Below are 17655 nucleotides of genomic sequence, written 5' to 3'. Positions count from 1 at the left end.
TGATATTAGTCTTCAAACATCTGAAGAGTTGTCATATAGAAGGGGGAGTGGATTAATTCTACATTATCCAGAGGCAGGACCAGAACCAATGGGTTAAAGCTATAGGGAAATATGCTCAGGCTAGATATCAGAAAGAATTTCCTGATTATATAAACAGTCTGCTAGCAGAACAGGTGGCTGCCACATTAAGTGCTGCGTTTTCTTTTCTGGATGTATTGCTAAATGAGAAATGAAACATCTTCAAAGAAAAACCAGAAATTCCAGTTGCCTCTTGAAAAAGCATCTTTGGGTCTCTTTTCTGGAGTTTTGAAGCAGAGGCTGGATGGTAATCTCTTAAAAAAAGATCCTGACTGAGCAGCAGGTTAAAGTAGGTAAAATCTAAGGTTCTCCTTATATCTTTTTAAAAAATCTTTAGTTTTTGTCTCATCTTAAGTCAATAATTTTATCTGAGAACTTTTTTATATACTGGACTACAGTATCTGGATTACACGTGCAGGTTTTAATCCGAGTCCTTTCTCTCATCTTCACATCTTGTAAATTAGTTCTAATTGTCCCATTCTGAAAACTACTGTATATAAAGAATCAATGAAGCAAGAGAAAGCTAGGAGAACACTATTTCTTAGGAACAGATCTGGTGTATGACAAAGTAGGTTAACAACATCTTGTTTGGACAAAGAGTTTGGATATGGGGAAGGAATGAACCTAAGTGTCAAAAAAGAAACAGAGGGACAGAGCATGCTGACAAGAGAGCCTCTTCCAACCACAGAACTGTATTATCCACACAGACGTAAACTTATGCAGCCTTTGAGTCTGCACCAACACGTTAGTGCGAGAGCAACCACCAAAGCTGTCAGATCCTTCACCAACATGCCCATCAATGCATTCAGCTTTTCCCAACACACATTGGCATTTTAATTACTGTTGGGTAAACTAATTTGTCCAAATGAAGGCAACTCAGTCTCATAGAATATGCAGGCTCCCTGACCTCTGACAGGCAATGACACAAGATACAAAAGGAGGCAAAGGAAAGCTTTTTTTAAATCAGAGCCTTATTACTCTCTATTACTCCAATTAGTCAAGCTTCAGTAGTTTGAATTGGGGGGGGGGGAATTGCAATTAAATCAATTTTTGATGGTCTGGAAGTGGGTTACCAAACCGCCTGGCCTGTGAAATACTGATATTATAGCAACAAAGGTTAAAGTCTTTGTCAGCACCTGTGGACCTTCTGTCTTTCCTGTATCTTCCTCCACGCTGCTTCTGTGTCCCTCTAAAATAAGTCATTAGAACATGTCATGTCTTATTGTAGCTGCCATCAACCTCCTAACCTAATCAGTTGACATCATTACGGAAGGTAATTCCTACAGTTATATTTAGTGCTAAGGTCACACAAACTTGCAGTAACACCCCCCCCCTTTTTTCTGGAAAATGATGGAAGGAGGGCCATAACATTAGAAACATATTCAAGAGTAGGAAAGAAGTAGGCATTGCACAGCAAATGGTCTCAAGCTGTGTCTGCATTGAGGAGCATTTCCACATGTCTGCATATTCTCATGAGATGGCTAGACATTGAGAAAATGCTCTTCTCTCTAGAGAAACCTCACACAAACAGCAAATAAACAATCAGAAAATCAGTGTTAATAGAGCAATCTCTAGTTTTCATATAGTTATGAATGGAAGGAGGAAGAAACACCACTAGTAGTTGCTGCAACAAGAATACTTGAGAGATACTCTGGAAAATCGAAATGTAACAGGAAAAAAAAACATTTGCATTGTTATATTTTCTGTGATTTGGTCTCAGTGCTAAGTACTGTAGGCTGTTTATATACAACATTTATATTTTTAAAAAAATTTTCAACATTACTCTCTTTTTGCACAGCATGGATTTTTATTATATTCTACTACTTGTCTACTACTAGTTATTGACTTGTATAAGATTAGTACATGATTTAATATTAATACTATTCACAAAGTATATGGTACATCTCTGTAGATTTCAGTTATATCATTATTTTACAGCTCTATGCAATTAATCTTTTATCTACTTTCGTGATAGGCTGTACACATAAATTGCTATGCCTCTGGTGTTTTTTTTAAAGTAGTAGTTTTTTCCTTTTACAATGTCAAGTAGCTTCATTAGTGTTAACATCTCTGGGAGTTTTAAAAACCTATAGTTTGAAACATTTTTATGCTGTTCTTGGACTGAAATAAATTTGTTTCAAAAATAAAAATGTATTTAGCTAAAGGAGAAGAGTTAGACAAGGATGTCTATTGGGCCAGTTTTATTTATTAAATAAATGCTCTGGTACCTTATTTGCTTTTCACCTTTCAATGCTAGCCCACAGGGATATCAGTGGTTTATTAAACACAAATAAAGCAGTAACTTTACCTTTTATCCTTGTCAGTTAAAAGAGTGTTGAGGTCATTCTTGAGATCACCCTTTTCATATTGCAATAAGGCAGAATTAATAATAGACTTTTCCAAGACAAGATCCATATATCTCAGTACCCAAAACAGTGAATCTGGCAATTAGGTGGGCATACCATCAAGCAGGTCAAGATCTTTAAATTTTACTAGCCTGTGGAAGTCAAAATGCTCATCTGGATTCTGTGGCTCAAATGCACAGAAATGAACTTCAGCAATTTAAACTTATTATTTTGCCTAAGATGCAGAGTTTATACCTGCTGCAATCAAGTTATTTGACTCAATTAGGACTGTATAGCAACAAGACTATCCTATCAATTTTTAAAGAAATGTCTTCCCCCGGCTGTGTTCCAAATTCTATGCTCTGGCAGGAAGCAGGATCAGTGAAGTTGAATCCAGCCTCTGGTAAAATATTTTTACTTATTTAGCTAAAGGTACTTCATAACCTATTTGGCTTGGTCCTTCTAATTTTAACAGACAACTTGATATCCTCTTGGGAAAAAGTAACAGTAATGAATTATTGTGGGTTTCCCAGCGATGCTTATCTTGAGCCCAGATTGCTGTTCTTCCAGAGGTTATATTCATTTTTAAAAATCACATTTTACATTCTAAACCAGCTTCTTATCTATCAGATTTCAATTCCTTAATTCAGAGCTCATTTAATCTCCATCACAAAGCATTACTGGAGAGGAAATATAGAAGTTCTTTTGAAGTACAGCACTGCTCTGTAACACAGGTGCCATAAAAAATACAGCCCATATCCTCCTTAACTATCATTCTTACAGGAACTTTAGGGTCTGATTACCCCTCATTTGTCCAAATTTCTTAAGCACTGATAAATTTTATTTATTTTAATTACCATATTATCATAATAACTTTACTTCTCTAAATGTAGTAAAATTCTGTTATATCATGTGAAAACTCCATGCACAGATGGTTAGTAACCACTAATAATATAGTTTAGATCCTTTTCTATGAAATATGGACCATAATTACACTGTCATTAGATCCATCAAGCTGACATAAATATGCCCATAAATTTGTATATTAGTGGTTTTTTTTATCATTTTTAGCTCCTCAGACTTTTAATTTACTGTCATTTCTTTGTACACTATTTTAACCACATTACTATATTTTTTATATTTACAATATTAATATTAATAAGTTTGCTTGCAGATTTTATATTTCATGTTAGCTATTTTTATTTTAATTATTACCCCATAGTTTTAGCCAAATTACATAAATCAAAAGTATTCACATTTGTTTTTGATGGCATATCATCATCTTTATAATCTTAATCTTAAATGTTTAATGTTTAGCTTGTGCTGGTAATTTTAATTTTGGTCATTTCTTATATAGATTAGATTATTACAACAAGAGGACTATAAATTTATTCTTGAATGTTATATTATGGCTGTTGATGCCAAGAATAAAGATACCACTACTACTATTATTATTACTACTACTAATTTCTAAACTACTACCTCAAGTAAGACATTGTCTACCTATCCAGAGGAATAAATTAGTTACAGGTGGGACAGTAGTATTTCTGAAATGTTATTAGGAATGTTCACTGATCTCTCTTTTATATATCTCCCCCCTCCCCCCCCCCAAGGACACATAGAGTACAAGCAAGAAAAAAATCTTTCAGGGACCCAGGTTATACTCTTCTCTGTTCCTTATCAGGCTGTATTCCTATTTGCATGGCTTACTTTTTTTTTTAGATTAAAACATTCAAAAATGTAATCTCTGTTTGAATTACTTCCAGTTGGACTTTAATGTGCACTGACAACAGTTTATTGTACCATTTTTCCAGACATCCAGGCACCATTATATTTTGGTCATCAGTCCCTTTGCCATTTTTTTCTCTAAATATGGAAAAACAGTTACTGTATTTGGTAATATATGGAAGTATGGCTTTCCAAAAGTGAGAATGTTCTTTTGGAAAGGAAATGAGAAATTTGATGGCTGCGGTAATATTCACTGTCTATATTTCTCATCCTTTAATTTCCTAAATATACTAATTAATATGAAGGTGCGCATAGACAATTAAAATCAATTGCAGAATTTACTAATATAGTAATTAATATGAAGATGCATGCAGTTTTTAAAAATTATCTAAACACTCCATTTTAAAATTTATTGGATGACTTGTCTCCATCTATCCATCTTGCCTACTGCAAAAAAGTTTGTTTCCTTGTCACAGAAGGAAAATACAAATATGAGAATATTATGATAGGAAGAGTCACTGCAGACAAATAAATAGCTGGAGTGTTTTGAAATTAAATTTCTTTTCCCCAAAGAATTCTTCAAAAAGAATGTCTGTGCAGATGCAATGAATGCTTGCAGGTATGCTCAAAACTATCCCCGTGCTTGGAGGAATAAAGAGTGATATGAAGAGAGAGGTTCAGGTACAGCTTCAGAACAAATATGCAGAAGTCCAAGAACATACAACAATGATTGCAATTGGATATGAAACATGGGAAGATAACAGTGTTCCATGCACCTTGGCATATAGTCATGCTGGCCACATGACCACATAAATGTTTTCAGACAACCTGGCTCTCTCAGCTAAGAAACAGAGAGGAGCTCTGCCTCCTAAGACTCGGACACAACTGTATAGGGGTAACCTTTGCATTTACCTTCATGAAAGATATAGAACAGATTCCTCTGAGATTCAGCACTCAACATTTATAAGCTGTATAGATATTAAGCTGCTATTCTATAAAGAATAAGACAAAACCGAGGAATGTTCATATCTGCACGCAAATCCAGTTTTTATTCAGAATTGGTTACTATTTCAGTTTAACAGCATCTGCTATTAATTTGGTTGTTTTGGAAATATTTCTAAGAATTAAAGTAGCTGTTAGAAGAAAATTAGAAAAGGAATGTCAGAACTGCTGACATACAAGAATATCTATCTATCATAAAAGATAGAACTGTTGGTAGCTAGACAAAATAACCGAGCAACTCTTTTAGGCTAAGAACCACATTCAGTCTTGTGTCTGAATGATCAGGAAAAGATTGGTAAGAAGAGAGCAAAACAGGTGGAAAAATATATTACAAAAATATTTGTTATATTAAATAAATGAGCAAATTAAAACAACTGTACCTGGAAGTAGCCAAAAGTTCAGCTGAATCAAAAGTTGGGAAAATCTGACCAGAAGAATTGGTCTAATTTGGTCAGTGTAGATCAGGGGTGTCAAACTCAAGACCCGGGGACTGAATGCAGACCATGGGGTGCTTAGATCTTGCCCATGTGGCTGCCCTGGAAACAGTGAAGACCCGGCCCGCAGTCCTTCTACCAGCGAAAACAGAGTTGGCATGTGATCCCCCGAGCTCCGTTTTCACTGGCAGAGGGTTGCAGGAGACTGTTGCAGCCGAAAATGGAGCTCAGGAGCTTGTTTTCGCTGGCAGAGTGCTCGGGCCACCAGAGGCGCCCCCGACACGAGTGATGTTGAACTGGCAATGCCCACCCTGGCCACGCCCATCCTGGCCCCGAGGTCAAACACAACCTGATGCAGCCCTCAATGAAATCGAGTTTGACATCCCTTGTATAGATGATTCCTGTTCAACCTCTGATTCTACATACCTAGTGGAAGGGAGCCCACTGCCTCTCATGGTTAACAATTCTACTTCTCATACTGGTTTTCCATTATTTAAAATAGAACCTGCCTTCCTTTAACATAATACCTCAGTTTATTTTATCATGACTTTTAGACAGACTAGTTTATCTTTTGTGATAAGGCCTGTTTGACCTAGAGGTCAAGGTACCATGTTAGAAACTGGGAGACTGAATTCTAGACTGATCTTAGGCATGCAAGCAGGCTGATTGATTTTGAGCCAATCGCTTTCTCTCAGCCCAACCCACCTCATAGGGTTGTTGCTGTGAGGAAAATAGAAAGGAGTATTTGGTATGTTTGCCGCCTTCAACTATTTATAAAAATAATAAAGGTGGTTTATAAATAAGTGTTCACACATGTGGGCGCTCCAATTCTGGAGGATTTTAAGAAAACATTGGATAACCATTTGTCTGGTATGGAATGAAGACTCCTGCCTTGGGCGGGGGCAGGGCGAGCTAGGTCCCTTCCAACCATATGATTCTATGAGCTATGCCAATTATTAAACTGTCTATGAATTATCTAAACAATAGGAAGGAAGATCAGCTCCTGAAGAGGCCTGCAAAATTCAAGTGAGTCCCTTAATGTGACTTCCCTGATTTTTATGTTTACAAAGGTACTTAGATCAGGAATTGACACCTACATATTAATGAGTACTATAGCATCTATAATCTAGAAAAATTCATTAATTTCTCCTCTTCAAATAAATTTATTAAAAAATAAATAAAAATAAAAAAACAAAGAAGAGGGGATCAACCTATTTTCTAAACCACTAAAAGGCAAGACAACAAACAATGGATAGAAACTAATCATGGAGAGAAGCAACCTAAAACTAAGGAGAGATTTCCTAACAGTGAGAACAATTAACCATGCAACGGCTTGCCTTCAGAAGTTGTGGGTGCTCAATCACTGGAGGCTTTTAAGAAGAGACTGGACGTCCACTCGTCTGAATGATATAGGGTCTCCTGCTTAAACAGGGGGTTGGACTAGGACCTCCAAGGTCCCTTCCAAATCTGGTATTCTGTCTGTTAAAAATAACAAGCTTTTCCAAGATGTCATAGGCACCAGCTGTTCCTCAACTGTCATACAGACAACAACTATGATGCCAAACCATCCCTGGACATAATGTATACATATACCCAAGGATCAACAAATAGTCCAGAAAGAGACCAGAACAACCTCAAGCTATATTATAGCCAATTAAAACAGATCTAATTAACATCTGTTGTGGTTCGCCAGCAGCCTGCGGAGCTGGCAGCGGAGTCGGACAGCGCTGAGGCTGAGGAAGAACATGAATCAGTCCTGGAGGCTGGGGAAGGCCCGGATGAGGGCTCTGCTTCAGAGGCAGAGATGGGGCCAGGGCCATTGAGAAGTGATGTGCAGACTCCGGAGCCTTCAGAGGCTGACAGTAGAGAGGCAGAGGAACAGGGGGAGCCTGTTCCTAGTGCATGTATGAGAAGAGCTGCCAGAAGGCAAGAGCAGCTAAAGCAAAGAGGACAACTCGGGAGTAGGGCCAAGAGATGATTGGCCCTTCCCATAAGGCTTAAAAGACCAGCAACGGCTCTTGGGTTTTTTGTCGGAAAACAACATTGATAAACTTGGTTCTTATCTTGCTCGGCATCCTTTGCTTCTGAACTTTTGACAAGAGAAGCCTGTGACAGTTTGCCTAAGTATACCAAGGTTGGTGATAAGACTTTAGGAAGACTTTGATTTAGTTTGGATACGCTGAGAATGAGTTAATTCTCAACTGTTCTAATAAAGTCTGTTTGTTTTTGAACTGTTTGCGTTTAATACTACCTACTTGGGCCTGGGTCACAACAACATCCTCTAGATTAGGGGAGTCAAACTCCCGGCCTGTAGGCCGGATGCATCACGTGCTGGCCACACCCACACCCGGTTTAGTGAAGGGGGGAAGGCCCGATATGTCACGTGATGTCACCGTGACAACGTGAGTTTGACACCCTGCTCTAGATGTATGTGATATTATGTTTCTCAATGTTGTTGGTATGACCTATAATCAGTGAAGCAACCCTTCACAAGAATGATTAGTCAAGCCATTGTATAAACAAAATAGGTATCTCTAACACAACTGATGGAAATTCATGTTCTTTTATTGTTTCAAAATACTATTCATGCATATTCCTGCCTCCTAAACTTTGAGAAAAATATGGCATACCTGTTTTAAAGGAGAAAGTACTGTAGTCCTAACTGTAAAGTTTATTTATTTGTTTCCAAAATACATGGTCAAAAACAATATCAAGGCTTCTATTTAAAAAAAAAAACATTAAGGAAAAAGAAGAAAATAAGTTTTTGTATATATGTGTACTTATATACATTATATATACTTTGTTTGTTGTTTGTTGATACTGTTGATTGTATTTTAAGGTTGTGAATGTTTTATACAATTTTATTTTTTTTAAATCTAATAAAGTTTTTTTTAAAAAAAAAACTAAAAAAAAACACAAGATAGAATTACCGAAAAAATCAAGGGACGGTATTAAATGGTCATTGCTCAGTGATAGACTACATAAACAAGCTCTGTTTATTTTCTTATGTGTCATCTTCTGCCCCTTTTCCTTCACTCCCCTGCAGATTTCTAACAGCTGAGTGGAATGTGGATTGTTCTATGTCTTCCACACACTGTGGAAAAAGAGCACCATTCCTGTTTCTTTGCTGAGATGCCCACTCACACCCATATCTTACAAGAGGTTGTGAATGGCATTGTCAAAATCTTCAAAGCCTGCTCAGGTGTAAAGCTCCAGTGATTCCTTTTTGTGCTTTATTTGTTCTCTCCCTCCTCTGTTCCCCACTAGGTACATTCAAGCCACTTAACAACCAGGGAAATTGGGTATATATGTGGGAATCATTCCTCCCTCCTTGTTTCCTCACGCAATGACAAACAAGGGCAAAGGAGAAAAAAAAAAAGACCCACAATTTCTAAGCAGCAGCTTGCTAACCCTTCACTGGGTGAAATTATTTCCCCTTAATTGCCTGGTGGGAATCATTTATTTAGGGAATGGGAATTCTGCCTCTCCTCCCCCCCCCAACACCAGCTACATGGAGCTATTGAAGTTCAGAGGGGCTTTCACCTGGAGACACTGGTAATTACCCCCTTTATTTTAAAGCTTCTACCTGTAGCTTCATACTTAGGACTGAACCCGCTCTGCAGGGTGGCTTTGTTCCCACTAAATACAGCCCCTGAATAAACAGCCTCAGCAGCAGGAGTGCACAGCAAAGTGGTAATTTCCAGTCCAGCATAATTAGTCAAAGTTCTTTCAGCCACCATCTCTGAATAGTGCGACTTTGCCAAGGGAGGGTGCCCCATGTGGGAATAGCAACGCCAGACATGCATGCAGGATGCAGACAAAAGCTTCTTGGGGGATCAACATGTTGAGGGAGTGAAGAGAAATGGCACCTCTAACCAGAGAGTTCTCTATGCAAAGGCTGAAGCACAGGTACCATCACAAAAGGCAGGCTCTCCTATCTTTAGAGTGAGCTACACAACTTCTCCCAAGCTCAAAAACAGAATGAAAAAGAAAGTAGGGGTTGTATTAGAAAGCCTATTTTCTTATGATACTTTAATTACTTTGATATCTAAAGGCAGAATTTATAATAAAGTGCTACTAGACCAAATGATTGAAAATGATTGAAAAACAGCATATTTCACTTACAAATTAAGATAAACCATTTATTTGTTTGGAATTTTCCCCTTAGAAACTTGTTCATGTCCTAGAATATTACAATAGTTGGAAACTTTTTTAAAAATCATCCTGTTTTATTCTTGAGATCTGTCCCATGAAAGAGTCAAACAAAATACCATCACAAGTTCCAGCATGCGAAAGATGTATAAGAAAATCGAACTCATACACCTACCATTATCTGTGACACACACAGGGGACACTTATTTAAAGCAAACAGACACGCAGGCAAAAGAAAGGAAAGAAATAAAATATCCTGACCGTTCCAGTTTTTATTGGACTTATTTTCAGTGCTATGCTGAACAACATGAGGACAATTCTTGAAGAAAAGGCATAAAGTAAGTGGAATGTCAAGTGTCCTTCACAGCTTTGTCTCTCCCTTTCATCATTTTAAACTCCTTTTCTGCTCCGTATGCTTTCATAGCCATCTAGCCATCAACTGGAACCTCAACTGCCTCACTGCCTTTTATATTGCTATGCGAATTCTTGGAAACTTTAATCACTGATGCAATACACACACACACATACATACACACATATACTGCACATATACATTCACATACATGTATACCCATATACATATATATACAATTTTGTTTCCAGAGTAAAAATGTACATACTCTTGTATAAAACTGGCTAAGGAACAAAGACAAATCCCAATTCCCACTGATAAGATCAGCTCATAAGTAGTGTTCAGCTCATAATTTGTGTTCAGTTTGGAGATGTTCCTTTACCATGAAGATGGTAAGCAGCAATTAAAAGCATACGGGAAACCCTGTTAGCAAAATTTGATGGCAGAGGCTGCATTGTCAAATTAGGAAAATCATTCAGTTATGTAAAAGGAGCAGACTATGTTACACACTAAAAAATGATGCCTCTATGTAGTATTAAAAACCCCTTATTGCTGGTTACACATTACAGTGAATTTTGATTTCTTACATTCTTCGCATATACAGAAAAAAAACACCCACTGTGTAGTAACCTTCAATAATGCATACATCCTCTCTGTACTAAGATAGCAGAGTGTAGGGACATTCTACAATTTAAAAAGTGTGTCTATTTATTTTTCCACATCAATAAAAGAACCATCAGAAATCAAAATGGACCCCCCAAAATCAGGCTTTTACTTAAGGCAAAAAGGGCTATCCACTTCTCTCAGGGAATGCTGTTCCATAGGGCAAGTGCTGCAACGGAGAAAGAACAGTTCCTAGGCTTCCATGAATGACATTTCTTAGTAATAGAAGGGACCTGGGGCATTCCAACCCTGACAGTTCGGAAGGGGCAAAAATCAATAGGTTGGCATGCTTTATACTTTCTCAAATTCCTTAACCAGAGATGGTATGATTTATAATTGCCCCATTATCATGGAACAATGAAAAGTATATATGGCCTTTTTTCAGCATAAACAAAAAAAAAAAAAAACCTTTTTGCAAAGAGACATCAACACTTCTTTCACCAAAGTTCCATTTTTCAAATTAATTCAGATTTTGGCAGGTTATAGATCTTGTGGATGTGCCCAAGGTATATACAGAGATGACTTGTCTCTTGTCTGTCCCAAATTATTATATACCCCACATACCCTGAGCACATCCACAAGATATTTAACACAGAGCCATAGTGACACAGTGGTTAAAATACAATACTGCAGGCTAATTCACTCCTCACTCCAGGAGTTCGATTCTGAGCAGCCCATCCTTCCAAGGTCAGTAAAATGAGGACCCAGATTGTTGGGGGCAATATACTGACTCAGTAAACTGCTTAGAGAGAACTGTAAAGCACTATGAAGTGGTATATAAGACTAAGTGCTATTGCTATATAAACATAAGTATCAATCTAGATTGGAGCTATATGTCTGAATTCTAAACAAATTCTAAAAGACACCCAAGGCTGCCCACCTACGGTATATAGGTCAGTGCAGAAACACATAGATAAAGCAGAATGGAAGAAATGCTTGCATCTTCCAATGATGCTATATGGTTGGATTCTAAGAAGCAAGGATTCAAGCAACAGGTGTGCCATTAAACAGCTGCCCTCCACTTTGAAATTTCAGAATCAATCTAAAAAAAGAAACAAAAAATGAAAAACAGCCTTGTGGTTGTCTTCAAACAAACTGTTCCTTCCAATTATCCTTTTTTTCTTTATCTTTCTGGAGTGGGGAAAGGTAACAAGCACTGACTCCTGATTCCTTTTCTGAAGGAAATAATCTGCTGGTGGTGGTTTTAAGCACCAAGCATTTGCTAATAAATCTTTAAGCCATCCATCACTTCTATGCAGTCTGCACTCCTCAGAGGAAATGGGCTTCTCCCTCCAATTAGCCAACCATGGAACAATCTTCATTTAACTTTTTTCATCAGGTGAAAAAGGTGTTCAAAGCAAGCACTTCACTTTATGAGATGGGGAGGAAGAAAACCGAATTAAACGTATCATAAGAAAAATTTTCATATATATATATACTTACTCTCAAGTAAGTAATTGTCATGCATCAGTGTCAAAATGCACCCTGGAAAAGCCACATTTTCAAAAAGCAAACAAACCCTTCTGGATGCCAACAATAACAATGCAGTTCTTCTATCAGGCAGAAGAGTATTTCCTAGGAGGACAGTTCCTGCAAAAATGCGGAGTCCCCTCTTCCTACACTTTGCAGCAGGTATGAAATCTCATCAAACACTTTCTGCAGGCATGCCTTGGGTGAACAGATTATTTAATATTCTCAATAGAAAATGAAAGGATTTTTTAAAGAACACCTAGAAACTTCACAGCTGAGATCACTTGAATTTTCTGTACCACACATCAAACTCTTAATAATCATTTATGCTATATCATATCTAACTCTGAATCAGTTATGTGAATCGATTAAAGAAGAAAGTCTCTCTCCTTACTTTTACTGAAATTATAATGCATAGATAAGAAATAGGAACAGTACATAAACTTTATTAAAGTTTTTTTTTAATACATGGCTCTCATTCATCAAATATTTAACTATTTTGTAAGTGATTTTAATTGGAAAAAATCATTATGATGGCCTGTACCACCTCGGATCTACAATTCTGGATTGTTGTATATTTCTGATTCTCTCTTTCTCAAAAAAAAAAAAAAAATAGAATGGTTATTAAATGTTCTATTATTCTATCTAAGTTCAATGTTGTATTTAAAAACTGAGTTCCATGCAATAAACATATTTTTTGTACTGTTTTCAGCTTCTTCTTTTTTTGTTTCCTCTGCTTGCTTGCTTGCTTTATTTGATTTCTTTTTGCTTTCTATGTAAATTCTTCAGTTTTCCTGGAAAAGGAGAGGAAATTTAAATCTGACGTTCACTGTTGCTGTTCTTGTCACACTGAAAAATTATTTAACATAATGCTTAATCATTGCTGGGCCTTTTATTGTATATAACTCATGAAGGATAATTCTGATGAAATAGCTCATACATGTACAAGAAAACTGCCATTATATGAATATGAATCCCATTCTTGACTTGATACACCTTTCCATTCTGTCCAAAATATTATACAGGGATTCAGATACATGGCAATTACAGGCACAAAATCTAAGCTATTCTTATATACATGGTAGTTTGTCAGCAGGTAGTTTCATTCTTATTGTTTGTGATACATTAATATCCCCTTTTTCTTATTTCATTTCTAAAGGTATGTGAAATGCTCAGGTAAATATTATGGATGCTGAATATTTTGTTTAGATTTTTAAGCATTTTCTTCAGCATTATGATAAACTTGATGGAAATCTTATTATTTAGAATTTTAAAAAGCAGTACAGATAATGCACTTCTTCAAATGTAGCCTACAGCTCCAAAACTAGATTGTAGAACAAAACATATAAACTCTAAACATAAAATATTGTGCATCTGTGTATATTAATCTGTAAACATTGATAGTTAAAAACTAGGTTTCTTTGTCCATTATTTTTAAATGTTTATAAATGTATAAACTTAGATGAGTATTTTTCTTTAAGAAAGCATTCTGTGAAGAGGCCCGGCACCCTTTTCCCCTAGTAATGAATCCTTGAAATGGAATGCCCTGCACACCAATTAGGAAGAAATGCTAATTTTCTCCAGTTGAGCACTCCCTATAGATGTATCTAATTTGTTTCAATGCTTTCATCTCTTCCCTCCATTGCATTTTCATTTAAAGGTTATGATCTGTTTGTGCCCTTCATGCTGCGCCCTGACAAGACACCCCTATGAGAGGGCTACGTGCCCCCTGCAACCTTTCTAACCTCTGTCTTGAACAAAAATCAAAGCTTTTCCCCCTGCCCAATAGAGGGGCACAGGGGAGAACAAGCAGGAAAATGTGAAGAAAAATAATCATTAATATAATCACAACCTTGCCACTTTCAATCAACTATTCCCTGTTCTAGAACCAATGCAAGTTCTTCAAACATTACTGATGCTTACTTCTGCTTTCAAAGGAAATCAAACTATTTGCTTATGATATAAATATGTCAGTGCTAAAATATTGTTTGAACAATCATCATGAGCACGTCATTTCAGGCATTAAAATACACCAGAGGATAAATGAAGTATGCATTCTTCTAAAAATAATCCTATGGAATGGAGGTGGAGGGGGGAGAGAGGCAAGGAAGTTCAATTCCATAATCAAAGTAGATTATATTAATTTGCTTAATCAAATTCAATTTCCTTTCAGGATATGAAGTTTATACAAGAGTTGTGTTGCACCGGAGAAGGACCCCTCCCTCCTAGAATTCTGTTCCCATAGTATTGAGACAAGACCTATGGTAGATCCACAAAGTTTACATTAGCATCAATAACATTTTCTCACTCAAATTTCCCAAAATGTACTGAGATGCACATTGCCTCCAATTCTATCATCCTGACTAGTAGCTATTCATAGAATTATTCACTATGGATTTTTTTCTAAGCCCCTATAACGCTAGCAAAATTAACAGCCACCACTGTGGCTATTAACTTTGTTAGTTTTATAACGGCTTAGAAAAAAATTCATAGTGAATACAGTGAACCACTATATCTATGGTCAACTATATCTTGGCCATGTGTCCAAGAACTGGAGTATGAAGCAACGAATGGCCAAACAGAATAAAAAGGGGAAACTTGCATGATATACAGTAAGCCATGGTGCTGCATTTAAAATCCATCTCTAAATCTCCAAAAGCCCTATCTAGACCATTTTGTGAGCTTTTAAAGGAACTGCCAACACAATCATTGTACAATGAAAACATTGTACAATGATTATAAACTAGCACAGTAGCACTGCAGCCTTGTAACAAAATTATTTGTAAGAAAAAAAAATGTGTAACAAAATTATTAAAAAGGTCTGATAAGAGAAAAATAAAAAGCACTCATTGGATATATTTATACACATCAGGGGAAAAATGTTCTAATTAAAATCCCATTTTACTTTTGGCAGAAGTGCGTTTCTTCAAGATCAAAGATAATACAATGATCTATGCCAAGAGTCATACTTCTATCCTTTTTCTAGAAAAGTAGCAGAGAACTGTTAAGAAGCCTTTTGGTTTCCATATTTTATACTCAAAGGTCCAGATAAGGATCTATCCTACACTCTACTTCTCTATACAAACAGCAACATGAATACTTGCTCTATATCTTATTCTGAAAGTGTTTTCTTCATTGCAAAGTTTGAGGATTTTCTCCACTGAAGCTGAATTGTGTATATTTATATTTATTTATTCATATCTGCCTTTATTTTTGCAAACGATAAGTATTACAAATAACTCAAGGTCAACACACCTTCCTTCTCCTATTTTCCCCACAACCACCACCTATGTACCGGGGATGCATGTATATGACAGGGATGGATACAAGTGGGCCAGATTAGAGTCCTCCTGGGCAGGGTAAAAGCAAAAGAGTTGCTTTTTTATCTATTTAACAGATTTCTCAGATCCCATATTTTCTCCCAGAGTTTAAAACAACTTGCGCTTTTCATTATGTGCCAAATAATAAAGGATCCTGAAGTAGACTGGGGTAAGAGAAAGTATCTCAAAATCACCAATGAGCTTCCATAGCTGAAAGTGGATATGAACTGGGTCTCCTCAACACTATTAACCAATCATTTAACATGAGAAAGAAAACATTCTATGGAATTCCTACAATTAGATGAACTAGATATGGCAAATTCAGAAACTAAATGCAAATCCTGTTCAGCTTTATTTTCATTAAAGAAATGTTGTTCCTCATATCTCTGGTTAATAGGTCCACTTGTTCTGCACTGCAGTTCATGTACTATATTCATAGCAACAAATTTTATTTTTCAGCTAGCTAGTTGTAGATTCTGATGTTAATTAGGGCTGACAAGATGATCTAGCTGACTTCCATCTATGCTTAAGGGCAGTCAAGAACCTGGGTCTCAATATTTATAATCCATAATCCAACTCCTTAATCACTACACCATCCTGGCCCCATTGTAGAAATATTCTTTGGTTCTTCTATATGGCTGCCTTTTCCACCACGAGCACCCTAAAATGTACAGACTTCAACACCAGGATTTCCAGTCTAGCCTAGCCATTGATACAAATTCCTAGAGCTGATGTCCATGCATCTGTAAGGCATTTAAGTTCAGGAAGGCAATATATAAGACTGATTTGGAAAACAGAGTAAACAAAAACTTGTATTTTAAATATGAATTATTTTGTGGGCAAAATCTAGTCTTAAAGATAAATGTAGTAGTTGCAACATCCACATTTTAATTACTGTAACAATTTATTAATGCAATTTTGTTTGCACAATTACATGTAGTCCTCAATTTACGACCACAATTGGCACCAGAATTTCCTTCCTAAGTCATTGTGGTCATCAGCTAAGATCATGTGACCAGACCTGATTTCATGACCAATACAACAGTCGTAAATTGAGAAACCAAAGTCTTAAGCTGAGTAACATGGTTGTAAGTACAAATCCCATTTAACCAATAGTGGGTTTTGGAAATTGAAATCACATGACCATGGGACACAGCAACCAGTTATAAATGTGAGCCAGTTACCAAGCGCGCTAACTGTGATCACGGGACTGCTGGGACAGACCAACAGTCATAAGTTTGAATTTAAGTCATAACTGACTTTTTCAAAAATTGACATTAATTCGAACCATGATTAAGGGAACAACTGTAAATCAAGGACAAATTGTAACTAAAAGCAGAAATACACTCTTGGCATCAGAAATTCAAGCACACAAAATTACTTTATTGGATTGTGGAATTAAGTATGATTCACTACAGCATCGTCTTGCGATAAAAATACTGAAATTATCCAGTGCCCAAATTCCCATATATTTCCCCTCCCATTAATTTTTACAAATACATGCTTTTCCCTTTTCTCCTTACTTTCTGTTGAGTTTGTAGATAAACATTTGAGTAGGAACAATACTTCCAGCTGATCTTACTGTCTTTCATTCATATACCTTTCCCCTAAAAATACATTCTGTGAAAATACACAGACACACACAAACACACACACATTCTTGTTTCTTCCTACACACAGAAGGTGCCAGCTTGAGAGATATTTAAGAATGTCATCAGTTCTCTTAGGTGCCCACTAACATGTTAAAAAGTGAGAATATATTGGATAGATACTTTGGGCTTATTCTTCCCTAGGAAATTTTTTGATTACTTATGTAAAATGCAATGTTGCATGCCTGTTCCCGCCATTGCCAACCCTCTTTAACAAAACAAGAGAAAAAGGAGGCAGAGATAGTAAAGGGATAGAAAGAGAAAGCAAAGGATGTATTTCAAAGTTTCTCCAAGAACTGAAAAGGAAAAGAAAAGCTGGGTCTGATGTGAAATCATAGAGGTCAAAGGTGGGCCTCCCTCTCTTGTGAGAAAGCGGCAAATCAGGCCGGTTTATCAAACGATCATTTTCTTTTGAAACTGGGAGGCAGCAGCTGGGACAATTCTGCAGATGTGCTTGATGAG

At 36.6% G+C, this 17655-nt stretch overlaps 1 protein-coding gene across 3 annotated transcripts in view; it reads right to left on the bottom strand.

Annotated features, from left to right (window-relative positions):
• The window catches only part of FBXW4 (F-box and WD repeat domain containing 4), a 70882-nt gene that overhangs the window by 25730 nt on the left and 27497 nt on the right, over positions 1–17655 (bottom strand). The window lies entirely within an intron of this gene.

Source organism: Pantherophis guttatus, chromosome 6 (genome assembly GCF_059756535.1).
Source record: "Pantherophis guttatus breed Tessera chromosome 6, ASM5975653v1, whole genome shotgun sequence".
NCBI classification, from domain to species: domain Eukaryota; kingdom Metazoa; phylum Chordata; class Lepidosauria; order Squamata; family Colubridae; genus Pantherophis; species Pantherophis guttatus.
The sequence above is the reverse complement of the archived record's forward strand: the minus strand, read 5'-3'. Positions and strand labels throughout refer to the sequence as shown.